Source organism: Pan paniscus, chromosome 14 (genome assembly GCF_029289425.2).
Source record: "Pan paniscus chromosome 14, NHGRI_mPanPan1-v2.0_pri, whole genome shotgun sequence".
Classification (NCBI taxonomy): Eukaryota; Metazoa; Chordata; class Mammalia; order Primates; family Hominidae; genus Pan; species Pan paniscus.
Window position 1 is genome coordinate 18,900,698 of NC_073263.2, and position 24,626 is coordinate 18,925,323.

At 38.5% G+C, this 24,626-nt stretch overlaps 1 protein-coding gene across 3 annotated transcripts in view; it reads right to left on the minus strand.

Annotated features, from left to right (window-relative positions):
* Positions 1-4,785: 4,785 nt before the first annotated feature.
* LOC117975541 (ankyrin repeat domain-containing protein 26-like) overlaps positions 4,786-24,626 on the minus strand; it is an 82,723-nt gene continuing 62,882 nt past the window's right edge. The window contains exons 21-24 of one of the 3 annotated variants that reach the window (XM_055097121.2): positions 12,955-13,112; positions 6,639-6,684; positions 5,626-6,427; positions 4,786-5,448 (exon numbers count right to left, since the gene is read on the minus strand). The gene's annotated coding sequence lies outside the window, so the exon portion shown is untranslated. Of the gene's footprint in view, positions 6,428-6,638; positions 6,685-12,954; positions 13,113-24,626 lie in introns of all 3 variants that reach the window. The other 2 variants (XM_063595894.1, XM_063595895.1) reach the window with 2 other exon arrangements.

The following is a 24,626-nucleotide window of genomic DNA, read 5'->3' on the forward strand; positions in this document are numbered from 1 at the left end:
TAGTGGTAGAAGATGTTCAGGAAAGAGTTAGCAGCAGTATAAGATGGCTTGCACTTATACTATACTTGCACTTATATAAGAGGCTCTTGTCATGTCAGAACAAATCCTGGATTGAGATGATCCACATTTCTTATTGTTCTGTAGGTGAACACTGTCACACAACAATCAGCATTTTAGTCTTTTAGAGGCAAAATAAGTTGACAAAATGCCTCATAGCACTTTGTTAGTTATTGAAGAAGTGTTCATGGGATGTCTTTATTTAGATTTTGAATTTCGTACATTAATAAAACATAATGGAAGTCCTTGATTTCAGTTTTCATCTTATCACATATTCTCATCTCAAAATCTCATTGTCCATTTCTGAAACCCAACATACTTGGAGTCATAAGGCAAAGAATTTTTAAGCTGTTGGGCTAATCTAATGTGTCAGTCAGAACAAGTAACAGAGCTACTTCACTGGGGTTCACAAGCATTTGAATCTGATATTTGTTTCTGCATGTTTTCAAGGAGGTTATCAGATTATATTTGTCTACTATACATGAACACAGTGTCTTCTAGCCTTGCTAAAATGGAACTATATTTGTTTCTAAAGAATCTACATACTTCAAAGTAGTTTTCTGTACATTTGATGGCCTTTATGTATACATTCACCTCCCCTTTCTGATTTTTGAAAACTCAATTTGTCTATCTCTGATGGAAAGCCAGCTTTTCCTCCAATCTTTCTGTCTCTTGTGTTCATGACAAATGCCATTTGCAAGAAACAATCTAACGGCACCAGATGGACATGATATTCATAGATGTCTCTCTGAAGATCTTCACTAACTTTGTTTTTCTGCTTTCCTTTCACTTATTGCAAAATGAGAAGTCTTTTAACTGTTTTAAAATGGTACAATATTGGAAACCAACATGAAAGAGTTATTCAGCAACCTCATCACTGGTCAAAATCAACTTGCACCTTTGAAAGATGCTCCCAAGAAAAATGTGTTGTTTCACTCAAAGATTTTTAAAAATGTTTTTAACTTCTTTCATTACATGAACTACTAATGAGAAAATATTATTTTAAATTTCCATTCTGTTTCTCCAGATTCCAACCACATCTTTAGAGATGATCTAAAAACTTTTGACTCACCACACAGGGAGCTAAAAAAGCAACTCTTACCTGATATGTACTCAGAGGTGCTCTGGGTTTTAAACTGTCCATCACACAAGCCAAACCAGACTCCACAAAACAGGAACCAGGAACCTAAGTAGTTCCATTGTTTTGTGCTCAAAAACACGGGGTGCTGTATCCCGAGTTCTGAAGCAACTGAAATCTATGTTGTCACTTGTAATACTAATGAGAGGATGACTGGAGTAAGCTATTTTTTTTTCTGCAACTAACGACTCTTTACATAAGTCTTAAGATTCTTGTGATCAAGTTGATACCTCAGGTAACCTGTTGTTTTCAAACCTTCATAAAAGCATGGCCAGTTAAGGTTGTGTCCATATTCAAATAGAGTTTGCACCAAATCAAAAACAGTCTCATACTCTTTTTTTGGCTGTAGAAAAGAGAAAATGTAGGTTTCTTCACCTATGATTTACCTGATGTTTCTTTGGAGGGCTCTCTTAGGGGCTATTTCAACAAACATGACATTTTCCCTTCATTTGGCTGCAGTTGTGAGAGCCTGGATGAAACCAACTGGCTCTGGAATGTTCCTGTATCAATATTTACCAGTAGTCAAATCTTCACACGCTGTTTTTCCTGTTGTTATTGAAATCAGCTCCATTTCTGGTTCCATCTTCCCCAAATTCCCAATGCTCTCTTTAATGTCTTTGCACACTGGATCCATCATATAATTGTGATTAGCAGCTGGAACTGACAGAATATATGAAAATATCCTGCTTTTCTCAAACTGCTGAGCCACCTCTTCATGACACTTGGCTATAGCTTCTCCCTCTCCTGACAGGGTACAGGGGCAAGGACTGTTAAAGGTGCCTTGCTCATTCTTTTGGAGGACACTAGAGCCTTTGAGATTTCTGTTCTGGGAACCTAAAAAAGCTCTAAAATATAAAGTCCCTTATTAAAAAATAAAATATAAATCATAACTACATACAGTTAAATATATTACATGCTTTACTACTATATCTGTTTCATAGCCACCTCCTGTTGCTATTGCAGTGAGCCCCAGTGTTGCAGGTATCCACTTAAAACACCGAGTGATGCTCATCATCTCCACAGGAGCAGTTTGTCTCGCCGGTAAATCCTGTTTCACAGTGAAAAGTGATCTCTCATGGTATTTTTTAAAAATTATTTTTATATGTGCATAATATATATATATATGGTACATGAGATGTTATGCTCAAGGCATACAAAGCATAATAATCACATCAAGGTAAATAGTGTATACATCGCCTCAAGCATGTATCACTTCTTTGTCTTACAAACACTCTATCTATACTTTTTTTAGTTTTAGGTTTGTTTTTTTTTAAGACTGAGTTTCACTCTTGTTGCCCAGGCTGCAGTGCAATGACGCGATTGATCTCGGCTCACCGCAACCTCCGCTTCCCCGGGTTCAAGCAATTCTCCTGCCTCAGCCACCCGAGTAGCTGGGATTACAGGCATGTGCCACCACACCCAGCTAATTTTGTATTTTTAGTACAGACAGGGTTTCTCCATGTTGGTCAGGCTAGTCTTGAACTCCTGACCTCAGGTGATCTGCGCACCTCGGCCTCCCAAAGTGCTGGGATTACAGGCATGAGCCTAGGGTACAGAGCATGACCCTGTCTCAATAAAAAAAAGAAAAGAAAAAGAAAAAATCACCAATGCAATACTAAATCTAGTGGGTGAAATTTTGAGGCGTAACTAGACCTTTATAGAGCCACAAAGTATTGCCACACAAGGTATCAGTGAAATACAAAAGGTAAACTGTAACTTTACCATGGACAAACCTGACAGATACTCCTTAACCAAAGAAGCAAAGTCAACACTGGCCAGCAATGAAACCAAGTGACAGCCTCCAGATATGCTGCATAAGCCTCCAGATATGTTGTACTGGGAAGAAGTCAGCATCACCTGTGTGACATTCCTGCCTGAATGACATAACCTGAATCTAATAATGAGGAAACATCATATGAACACAAACTGAGAAAAAAATCCATAAAATAATTGACCCATACTCTTCAAAAACGTGAATGTTATGAAAAATCAAAGAAAGGCTCAAAAACAGTCCCAGATTAAAGGAGAACAAAGAAAGAGGACAATTGGACCCAATACATCATGGAATGTGAAAATCCCCCATCTTGGATTTTCTTTGGCTATAAAGGATATTATGGGGGAAATTGGCAAAATCTTCATAAGGTCTGTCAATTAGATGTTAATATTGAATCAGTTTCAATTTCCTGATTTTGATAACGATAATCATAGTTATGTAAGAAAATTTCTTTTTAGGAAATAGTAAAGTATTTAGAAATAAAGAGGCATCATATCTGTGACTAACAAATGGTTCAGGAAGAGAAATATATATTGTGTACCTAAATTTATATTTATTTAGAAAGAGAAGAAGAAAAGTGGGTGAAGAAGTAAAGCAAATGCAGTAAAATGTTAACATTTGAGGAATGAGACACAAAGATTCTTTGTACTATTTTTAAAATTTTTCCTTAAGTCTGAAATTGTCAAAACATATCTAAGAAGAAAAACAAATTTTTTAAAATATCAACAAATTATATCCCATTGTATGAAATAAACCATGCATCCATGTTGATCTAAGTAAATGAATAAATTGAAGATTTTATGAGGAACAGAGATATTTACATAGTCTTAAATTACCTCCCCACAATATATGAATTAATTACAAGATGAAAAAGTAACACTGCAGAAAAGAAATCCAGCAGATACCATCATTAATTGTCAATGCTAATATCACCAGTAATAAGACAAATCAAAATTATAGGTTATATGGTAGGATGCAATGAGAAGATCCCAGGATCACCTCTGAGATACTCTTGCTGAAAATAACACAATCTAAATCTAATCATAATGAAACATCAGGAAAAAACAACTGAGAGACATTCTATACTCTGAACTTTACTCTTCAAAAGATTCAAAGCCATGAAGTCAAGGAAACCTGAGGAACTGCTCCAGACTGAAGGAGTGTAAGAGACACAACATCTACATGCAACCCATGGCTCTGAATGGGATCCGTCTGCTATAAAGGACATGACAGACAATTAATAAAAGCTCAAAAGAAGCTGAAGATTGAATGACATGATGTATTAAAGTTAACTTACTGATTATCAAGGTTGTTATGTAGAGTGTCCTGACTTGTGGGAATACCTACTAAAGCAATCAGGAGTGCTGGCCTAATGTCAGCAATTTACTCTCACATGGTTCAGGGGGGAAATTATTTGTAATATAACTTGGAACTTTTCTATAATTTTAAGAGTGTTTCCAAAAGGTTCACAAATAAAAATAAAAATAAAAATAAAAAAATAGAAAAGGTGAAAAGCCTAAGGCAACTCATATATTTCCAGAAGAAAAGATCTACATATATCAGTGCTTAAAATTAAGATTATGTAAGTTCGACAGCACTGTAACAGTTGACATACATCCAAACATTGACAATGACCACAGTATCAATATGTCAAAAGGATGTCTGTCTAAATCAAAATCTATCACCATAGAAAAATTATAAAATAAGAATAAACCATCTAACTCCACTGAAGTATTAATGACAACTTAGCTGTTTGGCTGTTTAACCAGCTAGCATTTTGAAAGTTTGAGTATGTAAAACTCAATAATAATACTCGTTTTCTTTTTCTTTTCTTTCTTTTCTCTTTTTTTTTTTTTTTTTTTTTTTTTTTTGAGACGTAGTCTTGCTCTATCGCCCAAGCTAGAGTGCAGTGGCACGATCTTGGCTCACTGCAACCTCCACCTCCTGGGTTCAAGGGATTCTCCTGCCTCAGCCTCCTGAGTAGCTGGGATTAAAGGTGCGCCACCACACCCGGCTAATTTTTGTATTTTTAGTAGAGACGGGGTTTCACCATGTTGGTCAGGCTGGTCTCGGTCTGACCTCATGATCCATCCACCTCGGCCTCCCAAGTGCTGGGATTACAGGTGTGAGCCACGACGCCCGGCCAATAATACTAGTTTACATTTGTAAGATCCATTTGAGAGTTACTCAAGAGGACCAAGAATCATTACTTTACATACTATATAAGTTTTCATCAGACAGGCATGATACAAAAATACTTTCCTTTAATAAAGATTTTCACGTCATATACATAATGGGAAGCAAAATGTCAGGTAAACAGACCAATAATTACATTCTACTGTCTTTCAGATCATATATTTCTGGTTAAAATCAATACATATTTCTTAATATTTCCAAACTATATCTTAATTTATATTTGACTCATCACTAGTTCCTAGATGAGGAACCACATACGATCCCAATTCAAATTCAGCAGCATCTGGAAAAAAAAAAGAAAGAATTACTTATCTCAAATATTCCACAGTTAACTAAGTGTAAGTCAGTAACATGAGTTGAGAACTTCATCAGTGTTCATAAGAATAAAAAATACGTATGCAATATTACAATACAAAATTACTGTGAAATATAATTTGGTCATAGTCACAGATTGAATTACCATTGTGGTTAAGTATCAGAACTCCTGGTTTTCTCATTTTTCATTCATTTATTCAACAACCATATGTTCAGGAACTAGGACAAGCACCGAAATTACAAGACGAAGATGATACAGTCCACCCCTCAACATTGCATGCTACAACCTGAAAAGCAAGCAGACACGCAGGCAATTTCCACAGACAGTCACAGACACTATGGCAGGTATTAAACAGGGCACTGTTGGAACACACAGACGAGACATGTATCTCAGTTTCACGTCAATATTGTAGGCTGTTTGCTGGAGACAATATGTAGGTTAATACCTGAAGGACAAGAGAGAAGAATGGCTGATGGAGGGAAGAACACGTGCAGAGAGCTGGAGCCGAGGAAGGTCCCTGTGTTCTGCGTAGCCGACTTTGGCAAGATGCTAGAGCAAAGGGACAGAGTATGGCAAGTGATGAGAGATGAGGCAGAATAACTTGACAGGAGCCAAACTGATTTGGGTGTTTTTACTCCATGCTAGGAATCTGGAACCTTTCCTGAGAGCAAAAGTAAACCAATGACAAAGTAAATGACTGGAGATTTAAAATGTCACCTGTCACGTGGCTGCCTTTGAACTGGAGTAGCCTGAGTGTTACTAGATGAGCCTGGAGTCTGTCTCTTGGCCTTAAATCACCACCATAAACCTGGGAAGTCGATGATGCCTTTGTTTTCTGAGAACAGTTTCAGTGTGCTGGCTGGCAGGTCCATAGGGACGGTAGAAGTGAAGAAAGTGTAGAGCCAGAGGAAAAAGGATACACAGACTTCTTGAGATTTCTCTGAAGCTAAGGTACATGATGAATTAATGACGAGTTAAGTATACTTTTCATTATAAATGTTAATGCTTTCACATCTTTCATTAGTGGTGTGTATGAAAAAATATTTAACATATTACCTGTTAACCAAATTATGGAAAGGGATGCTTGCTATTTGCTATTCATAGCTTGTTTCAGAAATCAATGAATTAAATTTAGTTCATAAACTTTGGCAACATACCTTTTAGTAGCTCTCTAGCTATACTGTCTTGAAACTCCTGCGGCATCTGAAATATGTCAAATATAATTTATAATGTTTAAGTTAAACAGGAAACATTATTATGAGAATGCTACATCACTTATAAAAATGTAGCCTTTTATATAATAATTTCAAAGGCTAGATCTAACTTGAGAATTGCTTAAACAATAACCATATAAATAAAATTCCTACTTATTTTAAGTTTAGATAACAGAGAACATATATGTGTTGTGCTGTTTAGATTAATACTAACAGCATTGATAAAAACTACAATTAATATTGATATATTAAAAATAACAACTATATCATGGTGATAAGAACTAAGCTCTGGTTTTTATCTTATCCAAACTCCTACCTAGGAGTCTGGGGAGTCATGCCCCAGAAACCATAAATTCTCATCAGATGGGTTTTATTTAACTCTATATATTGTGACTTTCTTTTCAATCTGACTCTAGCATAACATTATGAGACAAGGAAAAAAAATTAACCCCAAAATATATTTCCTTGCCATACCTTGAAATTGCCCTGCAAAATCTCTTATGGGAAAAATCCAAATTCTATAGAGAATCCCCTGGCCCCTTTCCCTCCCTCCCTCCCTTCCTTCCTTCCTTCCTTTCTTCCTTCCTTCCCTCCCAGATCCAGGAGATAATCGACTGATAGCCAGGCACCCTTTTAAGTCCAATAAAAACAATTTACAACCTGCTGGCTCTAAAGTGTGCTATCAAAGTGCTTCCTCTGCTCAAGGTCTCCACAATCCTGGTTATCTTTAGATTATCTGTCTAGGCTATCCACAATCTAGGTTATCTTTAAGAGGAACATTCCTTTCTATTGATCCCAGGTCTTTAGACAAACTCAACCAATTGTCCACTAGAAACGTTTAAATTTACCTATAGCCTGGAAGCCCCCGCTTTCAGTTTTCCTGCCTTCCGAAGCCAAACCCATGTATTTCTTAAATGTACTTGACTGATGTTTCATGCCTTCCTAAGATATATAAAACCAAGCTGTACCCCAACCACCTCGGGCACATGTTCTCAGAATCTCCTGAGGGCTGTGTCATGGGCCACGGTCACTCATATTTGGCTCAGAATAAATCTCTTCAAATATTTTACAGAATTTGACTCTTTTCACCCACAGTGATCATGATAATATGATATCCAATGCCTTCACAAATTTTGGGTGTAAAGACATTTTTCTGACTAACAGGTTTAGGAATAGAGAGACAGTTTTCTATAACTTTTTGTGACAATAACATTATAGATAGACTTTATAAAATGGGTGACATGACAAAATCATTACTAGCTGGGTCTTATAAAAGTAATAACTCAATACCAGATAAAGGGAGAAGCCTTTATTGAAGAAATCTTACGTTATCATTCATTAACACTGTGTAAAATGTGCAGTTTTACATAACTTGAACTAAGAACCTACAAATGTAATGTTATTATTTTCTTTTCTTCCAAAAGCTCTTCTCCTAAATATTTCCTTTGTGTAATAGATTGTATTAGTTCATTATACCACAGTCACAAATACTTTCATAATACTGACATGTTACTTAGATTACAAATCAAATACTTTTCTCGATAGGCTTCTTACTTTTATCCTCAAGAAGTCTTAACTCTCTAGATAGAGGGAACTTTTTGTAGAATAGATTTAAGTAAAGGTCATTCTTTTCCCTCCTAACTCTGAAAGAGTGTAGAAGTAGTTGCCTCTAGTCCAATCCTGGAGCTGCCTCTCCCTACATAAATCCTCTTCCAGCCTTTTGCTGACTTTTGAATATTTTACCACACAAATGACTGCTGAGGGCAACTCTCTTTGGGAAAGAGATACCAGGTCAGATTTGCAGGGTCAGAGGGAAAAGGGACAGACCAGAACACAGGGAGGCAGCTGTTCTGAAAGGGGCTCCCAAGAGCTGTCAGAAGGGTTGATGGCCCCAGTTTTGTCCTGGCTGGTGGCAGGCTGAGGCAGTTCTGCCCATATTCAGCAGTGAAAACTGGCAAATATGAAATGACTTTTCAAAATCCCTTTCATTTTATTCTTGCTTTTCCATTAAATAATATATTTTCCTAATAATTCCCTTAATAGAAATTCAGAACTGTTGTCACCCATTGAATGACTTAATACAGTGCCTGGTACAGGTTATAGAAGGAAAATGGCGAGAAAAGCATCTTGGTGACATTAATCACTGTCCTATTCAGTTAGAGACAAAGGTGGCATCAATGGCTTTGGAAGTGTGTAGAGCAACAGCTTAGGAGAAACTGAACGTTGTCAGAGGAAATAAAAAAGCTTAGTAAACTGCTTATCTTCATTTTATGCAATATACCAATCAAATCAAAAGCTACATTAGCTCCTAATGAATTAAAATACATAAACTTTTCATTAAACACATTCTTCCTTTCTCCGTGGTCTTTCTGTTTATTTCCAGGTGGAGATTATGTTTCAGATGATGGAGGCGGCTTCAAGTCCAACATTAATAAGGGGAGCACATTTGAAACTTCATTTGTACTTTTTCATTAAAAAAATCAGTAGGTGACAAATTATACACAGAACAATGTACCAACAAATTTTAGCTAATTAGAAAAATTCTCTCATAACTGGTAGTTTTCAAACTACGTCCCAAAGAAATCTAAGGTTCCACGCAGGACACTGCAGGATTAAAAGATAAGGAAGTCACAGTTTAGAGCTCCCATCCCTCCCTTAGCCAGACAGCTGGACTTCTGTCTTACAGAATACAGTTTCGTAGACGTTTTATTAAAAAGGAAAGTGCTATTCTTCAATTTTTTAAGGTATGCCACCAATGTAGTTAAAGTCCCTAACTTTTCATAGGAGGCAACACAGGCTCAGAGAGATTGTAGCTTGCCTGAGGTCACGTAGTTAATTAGCTACATACAGGCCGGAAATGGGCTTCAGGTCTCCTTACTAAGCCTGGAGTTCTATGCCAGCTGCTTCCTTCTTATTCAGAAAACAGACACAGATTTTAAAATACAACTCAGAGGAAATGCATATGTAAAACTGTCACATAGCTCAATAATGTTTAGGCATGAGACAGAAAACAGTACTTCTCTAAATTTTAAGTTTGAAAGTTATGAAAAAAAACTAGAACAGCAATTAACGTCAGAACTTTTGTCAGTAGCAGTGAATGTACTCAATGTATAAAGAACTTTTTTTTTTTTAAGTCACAGGACAGGGAACATGAAATAAAGAGCCTTTAGTTGAACTAAGCAAGCTGAAGTTGAGAAAAATTATTCCTCAAAAGGACTATTAATTTTCTCCAAATAAAACATGGTTTACCACAATCAATCAGTAAGTCAATTATCCATGTTGTTGGTTATTTATAGCAAAATTGAAGACACAAAACAGATTTCTCTTTTTCATCTAGCACACTTCTGTCCACTGCCTCATCATTACAAAGACATGGATTTAATTTCAATTACAATTTAAATCCAGGCAGAAATGATAGGAGAACCTTGGTTTCCCTGGCCTCACATTTCCATGTGAGGACTTACATTCTCTCTACGTTCCTCTTGGAAAGATTTACCAAAAGGGTGAATTTGTGCTCGCTTGGTTCTATGTCTGTCCTGTGAAATGATGTGACTGCCCACAGTGACATGAATTCAAGTCAGCTGTCATCTCTGCAGCAGGCAGCCTGCTTTGGGGATGGGTATCAAGCTTTCTCCACTTATAACTGTGTGGGTGGGTGCCTAATCTGGGATGAAGTGTTCAGAAGCCCACTGTGCCTGCACATCTGAGCCACATCCCTCATTAGTTATTCTGAGTCAGTAATAAAAGCTAGTATGTTGCTGTTCATCTGTCTGACTCCTATGTTCCCAACTTCAAAGGGGATTTGCTGCCTACCTCCCCACAGCCTCAGCAAGAAAGCTGACCTTACAACACGTATACCAATGTTTCCTTCTTCCTCAGTTACATGCTCTTACTGTACATTCTCCAACACATCCCACACTTTAAGAGGAGAAGATTCAAAAGGAAAATTTTAGAAAAAGAAATATAGTGAAATCAATAACAATGGGAAAGCCCATTGAATGAATGAATATAGTTCATTCATTCAACAATAGTGTCTAGTAACAGGCTACTGTCAAATAACACTTGAGATTACTGGCTGGAAAATACTGCTGCATTTTTCGAGACTGATTTAATAAATACATGCACACCACACACACACACACATTTTTATAGCTACTATATTTTCGGTAACTTTTGATGTTTTCAAATTAAACTGTGATAGCATTCTCTATTTTAAGGACCATTCAAGTGTTGTAAAAGTAAATATGCACTCAAGTGTCATAGAATCAAATATGTTTGCCTATTTAAACCACTGCAATTCAATATAAATTTAAATAGGCTAATGAATGGAGGAAATGATATTTGTCAGTCTGTGATTATGAAATACATGTATTTTGTCACAGAGAAAATGAGTGGGGAAGAGTCTGGTGATTGAGGACTCATCAGCACAGAGCCACGCATATATTTAAAGACCTTCTGAAAAAAGTGGAGAGAAAGAATGGGAAGAAGGTGAGAGATTGCCTGAAACTTTCAAAGGGTAAACTGAGTACTGGACATTTGGTAAGAAAGTACAATAAAGTGCAGACAGAAGGGATTATATAGAACATATATAACTGATGTAACAAAAGGTTTAGCAAACACTGTCTTTGTATCCTGAATAAACAGCGTAACTATTATGATAGCTTCATTGGAGTTAAAATTTGGAGTAGAGAGTCACTGCCTTCATGATGCAAACAGGCCTCTTTTTAGTTAGGAAGAAACGCAACTCACTCTGTTGAGACACAATGCTCCACCATGAAAAAAAATCAAAGATTTAGAAATGTTGTTTTAGCTTGGATGTACCTGTATAACCACATTTAGAAGAAGTTGCTAAATAGAAAGCATCTTTGAGAAATAGAGAAATTACTGAAATAAACATTTCTGAATGTGTCAGTAGTGCACCCCAAATCCAAAACTAATCAATGTAAAAAAGAGTCTTCCTATTTAAAACATTAAAAGAAAACATTTACTCAGTGACTACTGTGGGTTATGCATTCTGTTAGGCACACAAGTGTTAAATAATGCTTGAACATACATAGTTTTTAAACCAGGTAAGTTTTATCTTTTATAAAATTGGAATCATTTTTTAAGATTCCGTGATCAGAAAATTATTATATGTGCAAAAAAGTCCCACAGTGAAGTAGCTGTTCAGGCTAATTTTAAGTTTCGTTTTCATAACAATAAAATTAAAAGAGGAACCAATCAAATTTTAAAATTACTCCTCATATATAAAACAAAGCATACCAGAATTAAACTAGAATGTACAAACGGAAAGTAAAAATTAGCCAAGTATATGTACAGGAATCTCTAATCACTCTATCGCTAATCGATTAGTGGCGAAGCTAGACTTCACGGAATAGTGAGAGATGCCTTTAAGGCTAAACATTATGAACATAGAAAAATAACTGCTTCAACCACCAGTACAACTGAAATCATATACTAGAGAAATAAGTAATATAATTTTCCTTAAAGTTAGGGAAAATGCAATCCACAGACCAGGAGACTCTCTCATGTGCCTACACCACCAGGGCCCTGGGTTTCAAGCACAAAACTGGGCAGCAGTTTGGGCAGACACTGAGCTAGCTACAGGAGTTTTTTTTTTTTCATACCCCAGTGGCACCTGGAACCCCAGAGAGACAGAATTCTTCACTCCCATATAAAGGGGGCTGAAGCCAGGGAGCCAAGTGGTCTCGCTCAGCACGTCCTACTCCCATGGAGCCAAGCAAGCTTTGAACCATTGGCTTGAAATTCTCGTTGCCAGCACAGCAGTCTGAAGTCAACCTGGGATGCTCAAACTTGGTGAGAGGAGGGGCGTCTGCCATTACTGAGGCTTGAGTAGGCAGCTTTCCCATGACATTGCTAAGGAAGCTGGGAAGTTTGGACTAGGGGGACCTCACCACAGCACAGCAAAGCAGCTGTGGCCAGACTGCCTCTCTAGATTCCTCCTCACGGGGCAGAGCACCTCTGAAAGAAAGGCAGCAGCCCCAGTGAGGGGCTTATAGATAAAACACCCATCTCCCTAGGACAGAGCACCTCGGGGAAGGGGCAGCTATGGGCACAGCTTTAGCAGACTTAAATGTTTCTGCCTGCCAGCTCTGAAGAGAGCAGCGGATCCTGACAAGGAAGATTACCCTAGCACAGTGCTCAAGCTCTGCTAAGGGGCAGAGTGTCTCCACAAGCAGGTCCCTCACCCCCATGCCTCTTGACTGGAAGAGACCTCCCAGCAGAGGTCGACAGATACCTCATACAGTAGCGATCTGGCTGGCATCAGGCCAGTGACCCTCTGGGACAAAGCTTCCAGAGGAAGAAACAGGCAGCAATCTTTGCTGTTCTGCAGCCTCTGCTGGTGATACCCAGGCAAGTGGGTCTGGAGTGGACCTCCAGCAAACTGCAGCAGACCTGCGGAAGAGGGGCCTGACTGTTAGAAGGAAAACTAACAAACAGAAAGCAACAACATCAACATCAGAAAAAAGGACCCCCCCACACAGAAACCCCATCCAAAGGTCATCAGCCTCAAAGATCAATGGTAGATAAATCCACGAAGATGAGGAAAAACCAGCCTAAAAATGCCGAAAATTCCCAAAACCGGAATGCCTCTTCTCCTCCAAATGATCACAACTCCTCTCCAGCAAGGGCACAAAACTGGACGGAGAATGAGATTGACAAACTGACAGTAGCAGGCTTCAGAAGGTGGGTAATAGCAAACTCCTCTGAGCTAAAGGAGCCTGCTCTAACCCAATGCAAGGAAGCTAACCAAGAACCTTGATAAAAGGTTACAGGACCTGCTAGCTAGAATAACCAGTTTAGGGAAGAACATAAATGACCTTATGGAGCTGAAAAGCATAGCATGAGAACTTCGTGAAGCATGCAGAAGTACCAATAGCTGAATCAATCAAGTGGAAGCAAGGACATCAGAGATTGAAGATCAACTTACTGAAATAGGGCGTGAAGACAAGATTAGAGAAAAAAGAATGAAAAGGAACAAACAAATCCTCCAAGAAATATGAGACTATGCGAAAAGACCAAACCTATGATAGATTGGTGTACCTCAAAGTCATGGGGAGAATGGAACCAAGTTGGAAAACACTATTCAGGATATTATCCAGGAGAACTTCCCCAACCTAGCAAGACAGGCCAATATTCAAATTCAGGAAATACAGACAACACCACTAAGATACTCCTCGAGAAGAGCAACCACAAGACACATGATCACAAGATTCTCCAAGATTGAAGTGAAGGAAAAAATGTTAAGGGCAGCCAGAGACCAAGGTCAGGTTACCTAAAAAAGGAAGCCCATCAGACTCACAGCAGATCACACTGCAGAAACTCTACAAGCCAGAAAAGAGTGGGGGCCAATATTCAACATTCTTAAAGAAAAGAATTTTCAACCTATAATTTCTTTTTTTTTTAATTATACTTTAAGTTCTAGGATACATGTGCACAATGTGCAGGTTTGTTACATAGGTATACATGTGCCATGTTGGTTTGCTGCACCCATTGACTCATCATTTACACTAGGTACTTCTCCTAATGCTATCCCTCCTCCAGCCTCCCACCCCCCGACAGGCCCGTGTATATGGGTGTGTGATGTTCCCTGCCCTGTGTCCAAGTGTTCTCATTGTTCAATTCCCACCTATGAGTGAGAACATGTGGTGTTTGGTTTTCTGTCCTTGTGATAGTTTGCTGAGAATGATGTCAACCCATACTTTCATATCCAGCCAAACTAAGCTTCATAAGCGAAGGAGAAATAAAATCCTTTACAGGCAAGCAAATGCTGAGAGATTTTGTCACCACCAGGCCTGCCTTACAAGAGCTACTAAAGTAAGCACTCAACATGGAAAGGAAAAACTGGTACCAGCCACTGCAAAAACATACCAAATTGTAAAGGCCATCAACACTATGAAGAAACTGCATCAACTAACGGGCAAAATAACCAGCTAACATCATGATGACAGGACCAAATTCACACATAACAATATTAACCTTAAGTGTAAGTGGGCTAAATGCCACAATTAAAAGATACAGATTGGCAAATTGGATAGAGTCAAGACCCATAGGTGTGCTGTATTCAGGAGACCCATCTCATGTGCAAAGAAACACATAGGCTCAAAAGTAAATGGATGGAAGAATATGTACCAAGCAAATGGAAAGCAAACAAAGCAGGGGTTGCAATACTAGTCTCTGATAAAACAGACTTTAAACCTACAAAGATCAAAAAGGACAAAGAAAGGCATTAAATAATGGTAAAGAGACCAATGCAACAAGAAGAGCTAACTATCCTAAATATATATGCACCCAATACAGGAGCACCCAGATTAATAAAGCAAGTTCTTAGAGACCTACAAAGAGACTTAGACTCCCACACCATAATGGTGGGAGACTTTAACACCCCACTGTCAATATCAGACAAATCAATGAGACAGAAACTTAACAAGGATATTCAGGACTTGAATTCAGCTCTGGACCAAGCAGATCTAATACACATCTACAGAACTCTCCACCCCAAATCAACAGAATATACATTCTTCTCAGTGCCACATAGCACATATTCTAAAATCAACCACATAATTGGAAGTAGAACATTCCTCAGCAAATTCAAAAGAACTGAAATCATAACAAACAGTCTCTCGGACCATGGTGCAATCAAATTAGAACTCAGGATTAAGAAACTCACTCAAAGGGAGGACCCAAGATAGCCGAATAGGAACAGCTCCGGTCTACAGCTCCCAGCGTGAGCGACACAGAAGACGGGTGATTTCTGCATTTCCATCTGAGGTACCAGGTTCATCTCACTAGGGAGTGCCAGACAGTGGGTGCAGGTCAGTGAGTGCACGCACCGTGTGCGAGCCAAAGCAGGGCGAGGCATTGCCTCACTTCGGAAGCACAAGAGGTCAGGGAGTTCCCTTTCCTAGTCAAAGAAAGGGGTGACAGACAGCACCTGGAAAATCGGGTCACTCCCACCCGAATACTGCGCTTTTCCGACGGGCTTAAAAAATGGCGCACCACGAGATTATATCCCGCACCTGGCTCGGAGGGTCCTATGCCCACGGAGTCTCACTGATTGCTAGCACAGCAGTCTGAGATCAAACTGCAAGGCGGCAGCGAGGCTGGGGGAGGGGCGCCCGCCATTGCCCAGGCTTGATTAGGTAAACAAAGCAGCCCCGAAGCTCGAACTGGGTGGAGCCCATCACAGCTCAAGGAGGCCTGCCTGCCTCTGTAGGCTCCACCTCTGGGGGCAGGGCACAGACAAACAAAAAGACAGCAGTTACCTCTGCAGACTTAAATGTCCCTGTCTGACAGCTTTGAAGAGAGCAGTGGTTCTCCCAGCATGCAGCTGGAGATCTGAGAACGGGCAGACTGCCTCCTCAAGTGGGTCCCTGACTCCTGACCCCTGAGCAGCCTAACTGGGAGGCACCCCCCAGCAGGGGCACACTGACACCTCACACGGCAGGGTATTCCAACAGACCTGCAGCTGAGGGTCCTGTCTGTTAGAAGGAAAACTAACAAACAGAAAGGACATCCACACCAAAAACCCATCTGTACATCACCATCATCAAAGACCAAAAGTAGATAAAACCACAAAGATGAGGAAAAAACAGAAGAGAAAAACTGGAAACTCTAAAAAGCAGAGCGCCTCTCCTCCTCCAAAGGAACGCAGTTCCTCACAAGCAACAGAACAAAGCTGGATGGAGAATGACTTTGACGAGCTGAGAGAAGAAGGCTTCAGACAATCAAACTACTCTGAGCTACGGGAGGACATTCAAACCAAAGGCAAAGAAGTTGAAAACTTTGAAAAAAATTTCGAAAAAGGTATAACTAGAATAACCAATACAGAGAAGTGCTTAAAGGAGCTGATGGAGCTGAAAACCAAGGCTGAAGAACTACGTGAAGAATGCAGAAGCCTCAGGAGCTGATGTGATCAACTGGAAGAAAGGGTATCAGCAATGGAAGATGAAATGAATGAAATGAAGTGAGAAGGGAAGTTTAGAGAAAAAAGAATAAAAAGAAATGAGCAAATCCTCCAAGAAATATAGGACTATGTGAAAACACCAAATCTACGTCTGATTGGTGTGCCTGAAAGTGATGGGGAGAATGGAACCAAGTTGGAAAACACTGCAAGATATTATCCAGGAGAACTTCCCCAATCTAGCAAGGCAGGCCAACGTTCAGATTCAGGAAATACAGAGAATGCGACAAAGATATTCCTCGAGAAGAGCAACTCCAAGACACATAATTGTCAGATTCACCAAAGTTGAAATGAAGGAAAAAATGTTAAGGGCAGCCAGAGAGAAAGGTCAGGTTACCCTCAAAGGGAAGCCCATCAGACTAACAGCTGATCTCTCCGCAGAAACCTTACAAGCCAGAAGAGAGTGGGGGCCAATATTCAACATTCTTAAAGAAAAGAATTTTCAACCCAGAATTTCATATCCAGCCAAACTATGCTTCATAAGCGAAGGAGAAATAAAATATTTTACAGACAAGCAAACGCTAAGAGATTTTGTCACCACCAGGCCTGCCCTAAAAGAGCTCCTGAAGGAAGCGCTAAACATGGAAAGGAACAACTGGTACCAGCCACTGCAAAATCATGCCAAAATGTAAAGACCATCGAGACTAGGAAGAAACTGCATCAACTAACGAGCAAAATAACCAGTTAACATCATAATGACAGGATCAAATTCACACATAACAATATTAACTTTAAATGTAAATGGACTAAATGCTCCAATTAAAAGACACAGGCTGGCAAATTGGATAAAGAGTCAAGACCCATCAGTGTGCTGTATTCAGGAAACCCATCTCACATGCACAGACACACATAGGCTCAAAATAAAAGGATGGAGGAAGATCTACCAAGCAAATGGAAAACAAAAAAAGGCAGGGGTTGCAATCCTAGTCTCTGATAAAACAGACTTTAAACCAACAAAGATCAAAAGAGACAAAGAAGGCCATTACATAATGGTAAAGGGATCAATTCAACAAGAGGAGCTAACTATCCTAAATATATATGCACCCAATACAGGAGCACCCAGATTCATAAAGCAAGTCCTGAGTGACTTACAAAGAGACTTAGACTCCCACACATTAATAATGGGAGACTTTAACACCCCACTGTCAACATTAGACAGATCAATGAGACAGAAAGTCAACAAGGATACCCAGGAATTGAACTCAGCTCTGCACCAAGTGGACCTAATAGACATCTGCAGAACTCTCCACCCCAAATCAAAAGAATATACATTTTTTTCAGCACCACACCACACCTATTCCAAAATTGACCACATACCACATAAAGCTCTCCTCAGCAAATATAAAAGAACAGAAATTATAACAAACTATCTCTCAGACCACAGTGCAATCAAACTAGAACTCAGGATTAAGAAACTCACTCAAAACCGCTCAACTACATGGAAACTGAACAACCTGCTCCTGAATGACTACTGGGTACATAATGAAATGAAGGCAGAAATAAAGATGTTCTTTGAAACCAATGAGAACAAAGACACAACATACCAGAATCTCTGGGACGCATTCAAAGCAGTGTGTAGAGGGAAATTTATAGCACTAAATGTCCACAAGAGAAAGCAGGAAAGATCCAAAATTGACACCCTAACATCACAATTAAAAGAACTAGAAAAGCAAGAGCAAATATATTCAAAAGCTTGCAGAAGGCAAGAAATAACTAAAATCAGAGCAGAAGTGAAGGAAATAGAGACACAAAAAACCCTTCAAAAAATTAATGAATCCAGGAGCTGGTTTTTTGAAAGGATCAACAAAATTGATAGACCGCTGGCAAGACTAATAAAGAAAAAAAGAGAGAAGAATCAAATAGATGCAATAAAAAATGATAAAGGGGATATCACCACCGATCCCACAGAAATACAAACTACCATCAGAGAATACTACAAACACCTCTATGCAAATAAACTAGAAAATCTAGAAGAAATGGATAAATTCCTCGACATATACACTCTCCCAAGACTAAACCAGGAAGAAGTTGAATCTCTGAATAGACCAATAACAGGAGTTGAAATTGTGGCAATAATCAATAGCTTACCAACCAAAAAAAGTCCAGGACCAGATGGATTCACAGCCGAATTCTACCAGAGGTACAAGGAGGAACTGGTACCATTCCTTCTGAAACTATTCCAATCAATAGAAAAAGAGGGAATCCTCCCTAACTCATTTTATGAGGCCAGCATCATTCTGATACCAAAGCCGGGCAGAGACACAACCAAAAAAGAGAATTTTAGACCAATATCCTTGATGAACATTGATGCAAAAATCCTCAGTAAAATACTGGCAAACCGAATCCAGCAGCACATCAAAAAGCTTATCCACCATGATCAAGTGGGCTTCATCCCTGGGATGCAAGGCTGGTTCAATATACGCAAATCAATAAATGTAATCCAGCATATAAACAGAGCCAAAGACAAAAACCACATGATTATCTCAATAGATGCAGAAAAAGCCTTTGACAAAATTCAACAACCCTTCATGCTAAAAACTCTCAATAAATTAGGTATTGATGGGACATATCTCAAAATAATAAGAGCTATCTATGACAAACCCACAGCCAATATCATACTGAATGGGCAAAAACTGGAAGCATTCCCTTTGAAAACTGGCACAAGACAAGGATGCCCTCTCTCACCGCTCCTATTCAACATAGTGTTGGAAGTTCTGGCCAGGGCAATTAGGCAGGAGAAGGAAATAAAGGGTATTCAATGAGGAAAAAAGGAAGTCAAATTGTCCCTGTTTGCAGACGACATGATTGTATATCTAGAAAACCCCATTGTCTCAGCCCAAAATCTCCTTAAGCTGATAAGCAACTTCAGCAAAGTCTCAGGATACAAAATCAATGTACAAAAATCACAAGCATTCTGATACACCAACAACAGACAAACAGAGAGCCAAATCATGAGTGAACTCCCATTCACAAGTGCTTCAAAGAGAATAAAATACCTAGGAATCCAACTTACAAGGGATGTGAAGGACCTCTTCAAGGAGAACTACAAACCACTGCTCAAGGAAATAAAAGAGGATACAAACAAATGGAAGAACATTCCATGCTCATGGGTAGGAAGAATCAATATCATGAAAATGGCCATACTGCCCAAGGTAATTTATAGATTCAATGCCATCCCCATCAAGCTACCAATGACTTTCTTCACAGAATTGGAAAAAACTACTTTAAAGTTCATATGGAACCAAAAAAGAGCCCGCATCACCAAGTCAATCCTAAGCCAAAAGAACAAAGCTGGAGGCATCACACTACCTGACTTCAAACTATGCTACAAGGCTACAGTAACCAAAACAGCATGGTACTGCTACCAAAACAGAGATATAGATCAATGGAACAGAACAGAACCCTCAGAAATAACACCGCATATCGACAACTATCTGGTCTTTGACAAACCTGAGAAAAACAAGCAATGGGGAAAGGATTCCCTATTTAATAAATGGTGCTGGGAAAACTGGCTAGCCATATGTAGAAAGTTGAAACTGGAACCCTTCCTTACACCTTATACAAAAATCAATTCAAGATGGATTAAAGACTTAAACGTTAGACCTAAAACCATAAAAACCCTAGAAGAAAACCTAGGCACTACCATTCAGGACATAGGCATGGGCAAGGACTTCATGTCTAAAACACCAAAAGCAATGGCAACAAAAGACAAAATTGACAAATGGGATCTAATTAAACTCAAGAGCTTCTGCACAGCAAAAGAAACTACCATCAGAGTGAACAGGCAACCTACCAAATGGGAGAAAATTTTCGCAACCTACTCATCTGACAAAGGGCTAATATCCAGAATCTACAATGAACTCAACAAATTTATGAGAAAAAAAAAACAACCCCATCAAAAAGTGGGTGAAGGACATGAACAGACACTTCTCAAAAGAAGACATTTATGCAGCCAAAAAACAGACAAAAAAATGCCCACCATCACTGGCCATCAGAGAAATGCAAATCAAAACCACAATGAGATACCATCTCACACCAGTTAGAATGGCCATCATTAAAAAGTCAGGAAACAACAGGTGCTGGAGAGGATGTGGAGAAATAGGAACACTTTTACACTGTTGGTGGGACTGTAAACTAGTTCAACCATTGTGGAAGTCAGTGTGGCAATTCCTCAGGGATCTAGAACTAGAAATACCATTTGACCCAGCCATCCCATTACTGGGTATATACCCAAAGGACTATAAATCATGCTGTTATAAAGACACATGCACATGTATGTTTATTGCGGCATTATTCGCAATAGCAAAGACTTGGAACCAACACAAATGTCCAACAACGATAGACTGGATGAAGAAAATGTGGCACATATACACCATGGAATACTATGCAGCCATAAAAAATGATGAGTTCATGTCCTTTGTAGGGACATGGATGAAATTGGAAATCATCACTCTTAGTAAACTATCGCAAGAACAAAAAACCAAACACCGCATATTCTCACTCATAGGTGGGAATTGAACAATGAGATCACAGGAGGAGGAATATCACACTCTGGGGACTGTTGTGGGGTGGGGGGAGGGGGGAGGGATAGCATTGGGAGATATACCTAATGCTAGATGACGAGTTAGTGGGTGCAGCGCACCAGCATGGCACATGTATACATATGTAACTAACCTGCACAATGTGCACATGTACCCTAAAACTTAAAGTATAATTTTAAAAAAATTAAATACTAAACAAATTAATATCAAAATAAAATAACCGAGCTCAAAAAGATATCCCATAATGCAAAGAAGAAGAGATTGAAATGAGGAAATTGATGATATTCAATGTGAAAAGCAAGAATTTTAAGAAATATATAATATGAACTCGAGATGGAGAGAGTAGAGCACAAAGGAAGAAAAGCAATAATTAAAGTTTTACAGGAAAGCTATATAAATTTAAAGTCCATATTTTATATAATACATTTTTTCAGTTATTTTCCTTAATTCTGAGGATTTGGCAAACCTAAGGAGGTCTGTAACCTCTGTTATATATTCATAAGGTAGAAAGAAGTTAGAGGAAAGGGAGAGAAGCAAGGGAAAAATAAAAGAGCTAAAGGCAAGGAGAAAACAAAGATAAAAATTTATCAGGAGTAACTGCTTTTTGTTAGAGGAACAAAAAATGATCTAAAATGCTTACCATTAAGTTTTGTGATAAATGCAATAAAACATGTTCTTTTATATTCCAGAGAATGTTCAGTAAAGATTTGCATCACTGGTTCATGTAAAAAAAAAAAAAAAGAAGCTCACTCAAAACCACACAACTACATGGAACTGAACAACCTGCTCCTGAATGACTAGTGGGTAAATAATGAAATTAAGGCAGAAATAAATAAGTTCTTTGAAACCAATGAGAACAAAGACACAATGACCAGAATCTCTGGGACACATTTAAAAGAGTATTTAGAGGGAAATTTATAGCACTAAATGCCCACAAAAGAAAGCAGGAAAGATCTAAAACCAACACCCTAACATCACAATTAAAAGAACTAGAGAAGCAAGAGCAAATAAATTCAAAAGCTAGCAGAAGACAAGAAATAGCTAAGATCAGAGTGGAACTGAAGGAGATAGAGACACGAAAAACCCTTTAAAACATCAATGAATCCAGGAGCTGGTTTTTTGAAAAGATTAACAAAATAGATGGACCACTAGCTAGAGTAATAAAGAAGAAAAGAGAGAAGAATCAAATAGACATGATAAAAATGACAAAGGGGATATTACCACTGATCCCACAGAAATACAAACTACCATCCGAGAATACTATAAACATCTCTATACAAATAAACTAGAAAATCTAGAAGAAATGGATAAATTCCTGGACACATACACCCTCCTAAGACTAAAGCAGGAAGAAGTCGAATCCCTGAATAGACCAATAACAAGTTCTGAAATTGAGACCAATAACAAGTAATTAATAGCCCACCAACCAAAAAAAGCCCAGGACCAGACAGATTCACAGCAGAATTCTACTAGGGTTACAAAGAGGAGTTGGTACCATTCCTTCTGAAACTATTCTAAACAATAGAAAAAGGACTCCTCCCTACTCATTTTATGAGGCCACCATCATACTGATACCAAAACCTGGCAGAGACACAACAAAAAAAGAAAATTTCAGGCTGATATCCCTGATGAACATTGATGCAAAAATCCTCAATAAAATACTGGCAAACCGAATCCAGCAGCAAATCAAAAAGCTTATCCACCACAATCAAGTCAGTTTCATCCCTGGGATGCAAGGCTGTTTCAACATACACAAATCAATAAATGTAATCCATCACATAGAACCAATGACAAAAACCACATGATTATCTTAATAGATGCAGAAAAGGCCTTCAATAAAATTCAATACTCTTCATGCCAAAAACTCAATAAACTAGGTAGTGATAGAACATATCTCAAAATAATAAAAGCTATTTATGACAAACCCATAGCCAATATCATACTGAATGTGCAAAAGCTGGAAGCATTCCCATTGAAAACCAGCACAAGACAAAGATGCCCTCTCTAACCACTCCTATTCAACATAGTATTGGAAGTTCTGGCCAGGGCAATCAGGCAAGATAAAGAAATAAAGGGTATTCAAATAGGAGAAGAGAAAGTGAAATTGTCCCTGTTTGCAGATGACATGATTGTATATTTAGAAAACTCCATCATCTCAGCCCAAAAACGCCTTAAGCTGATAAGCAACTTCAGCAAAGTCTCAGGATACAAAATCAATGTTCAAAGATCACAATCATTCTTATACACGAATAGACAAGCAGAGAGCCAAATCATGAGTGAACTACCGTTCACAATTGCTACAAAACAAACAAACAAAAAAACCTAGGAATACATCTTATAAGGGACGTGAAGGACCTCTTCGAGGAGAACTACAAACCACTGCTCAAGGAAATAAGAGAGGACAGAAACAAATGGAAAAACATTCCATGCTCATGGATAGGAAGAATCAATATTGTGAAAATGGCCATACTGCCCAACATAATTAATAGATTCAATGCTATTCCCATCAAGTTACTATTGACTTTCTGGACAGAATTATAATAAACTACTTTAAATTTCATATGGAACCAAAAAAGCTTGTATAGCCAAGACAATCCTAAGCAAAAAGAACACAGCTGGAGGCATCACGCTACCTGACTTCAAACTATACTACAAGGCTTCAGTAACCAACACACCACGGTACTGGTACCAAAACAGATATATAGACCAATGGAACAGAACAGAGGCTTCGGAAACAACACCACACATCTACAACCATGTGATCTTCAACAAACCTGACAAAAACAAGCAATGGGGAAAGGATTCCCTATTTAATAAATAATGCTGGGAAAACTGGCTAACCATATGCAGAAAACAGAAACTGGACCCCTTCCTTACACTTTATACAAAAATTAACTCAAGATGGATTACAGACTTAAACCTAAAACCTAAAACCATAAAACCCTAGAAGAAAACCTAGGCAATACTATTCAGGGCATAGGCATGGGCAAAGACTTCATGACTAAAACACAAAAAGAAATTGCAACTAAAGCCAAAATTGACAAATGGGATCTAATTAAACTAAAGAGCTTCTGCACAGGAAAAGAAACTATCATCAGAGTGACCAGACAACCTACAGAATGGGAGAAAATTTCTGCAATCTATCCATCTGACAAAGTCTAATATCCAGAATCTACAAGGAATTTAAACAAATTTACAAGAAAAAACAACCCAATCAAAAGTGGGTGAAGGATATGAACAGGCACCTCTCAAAAGAAGATATTTATGTGGCTCACAAACCTATGAAAAAAAGCTCATCACCACTGGTCATCAGAGAAATGCAAATCAAAACTGCAATGAGATACCATCTCACTCCAGTTAGAATGGCAGTCATTAAAAAGTCAGCAAGCAACGGATACTGGAGAG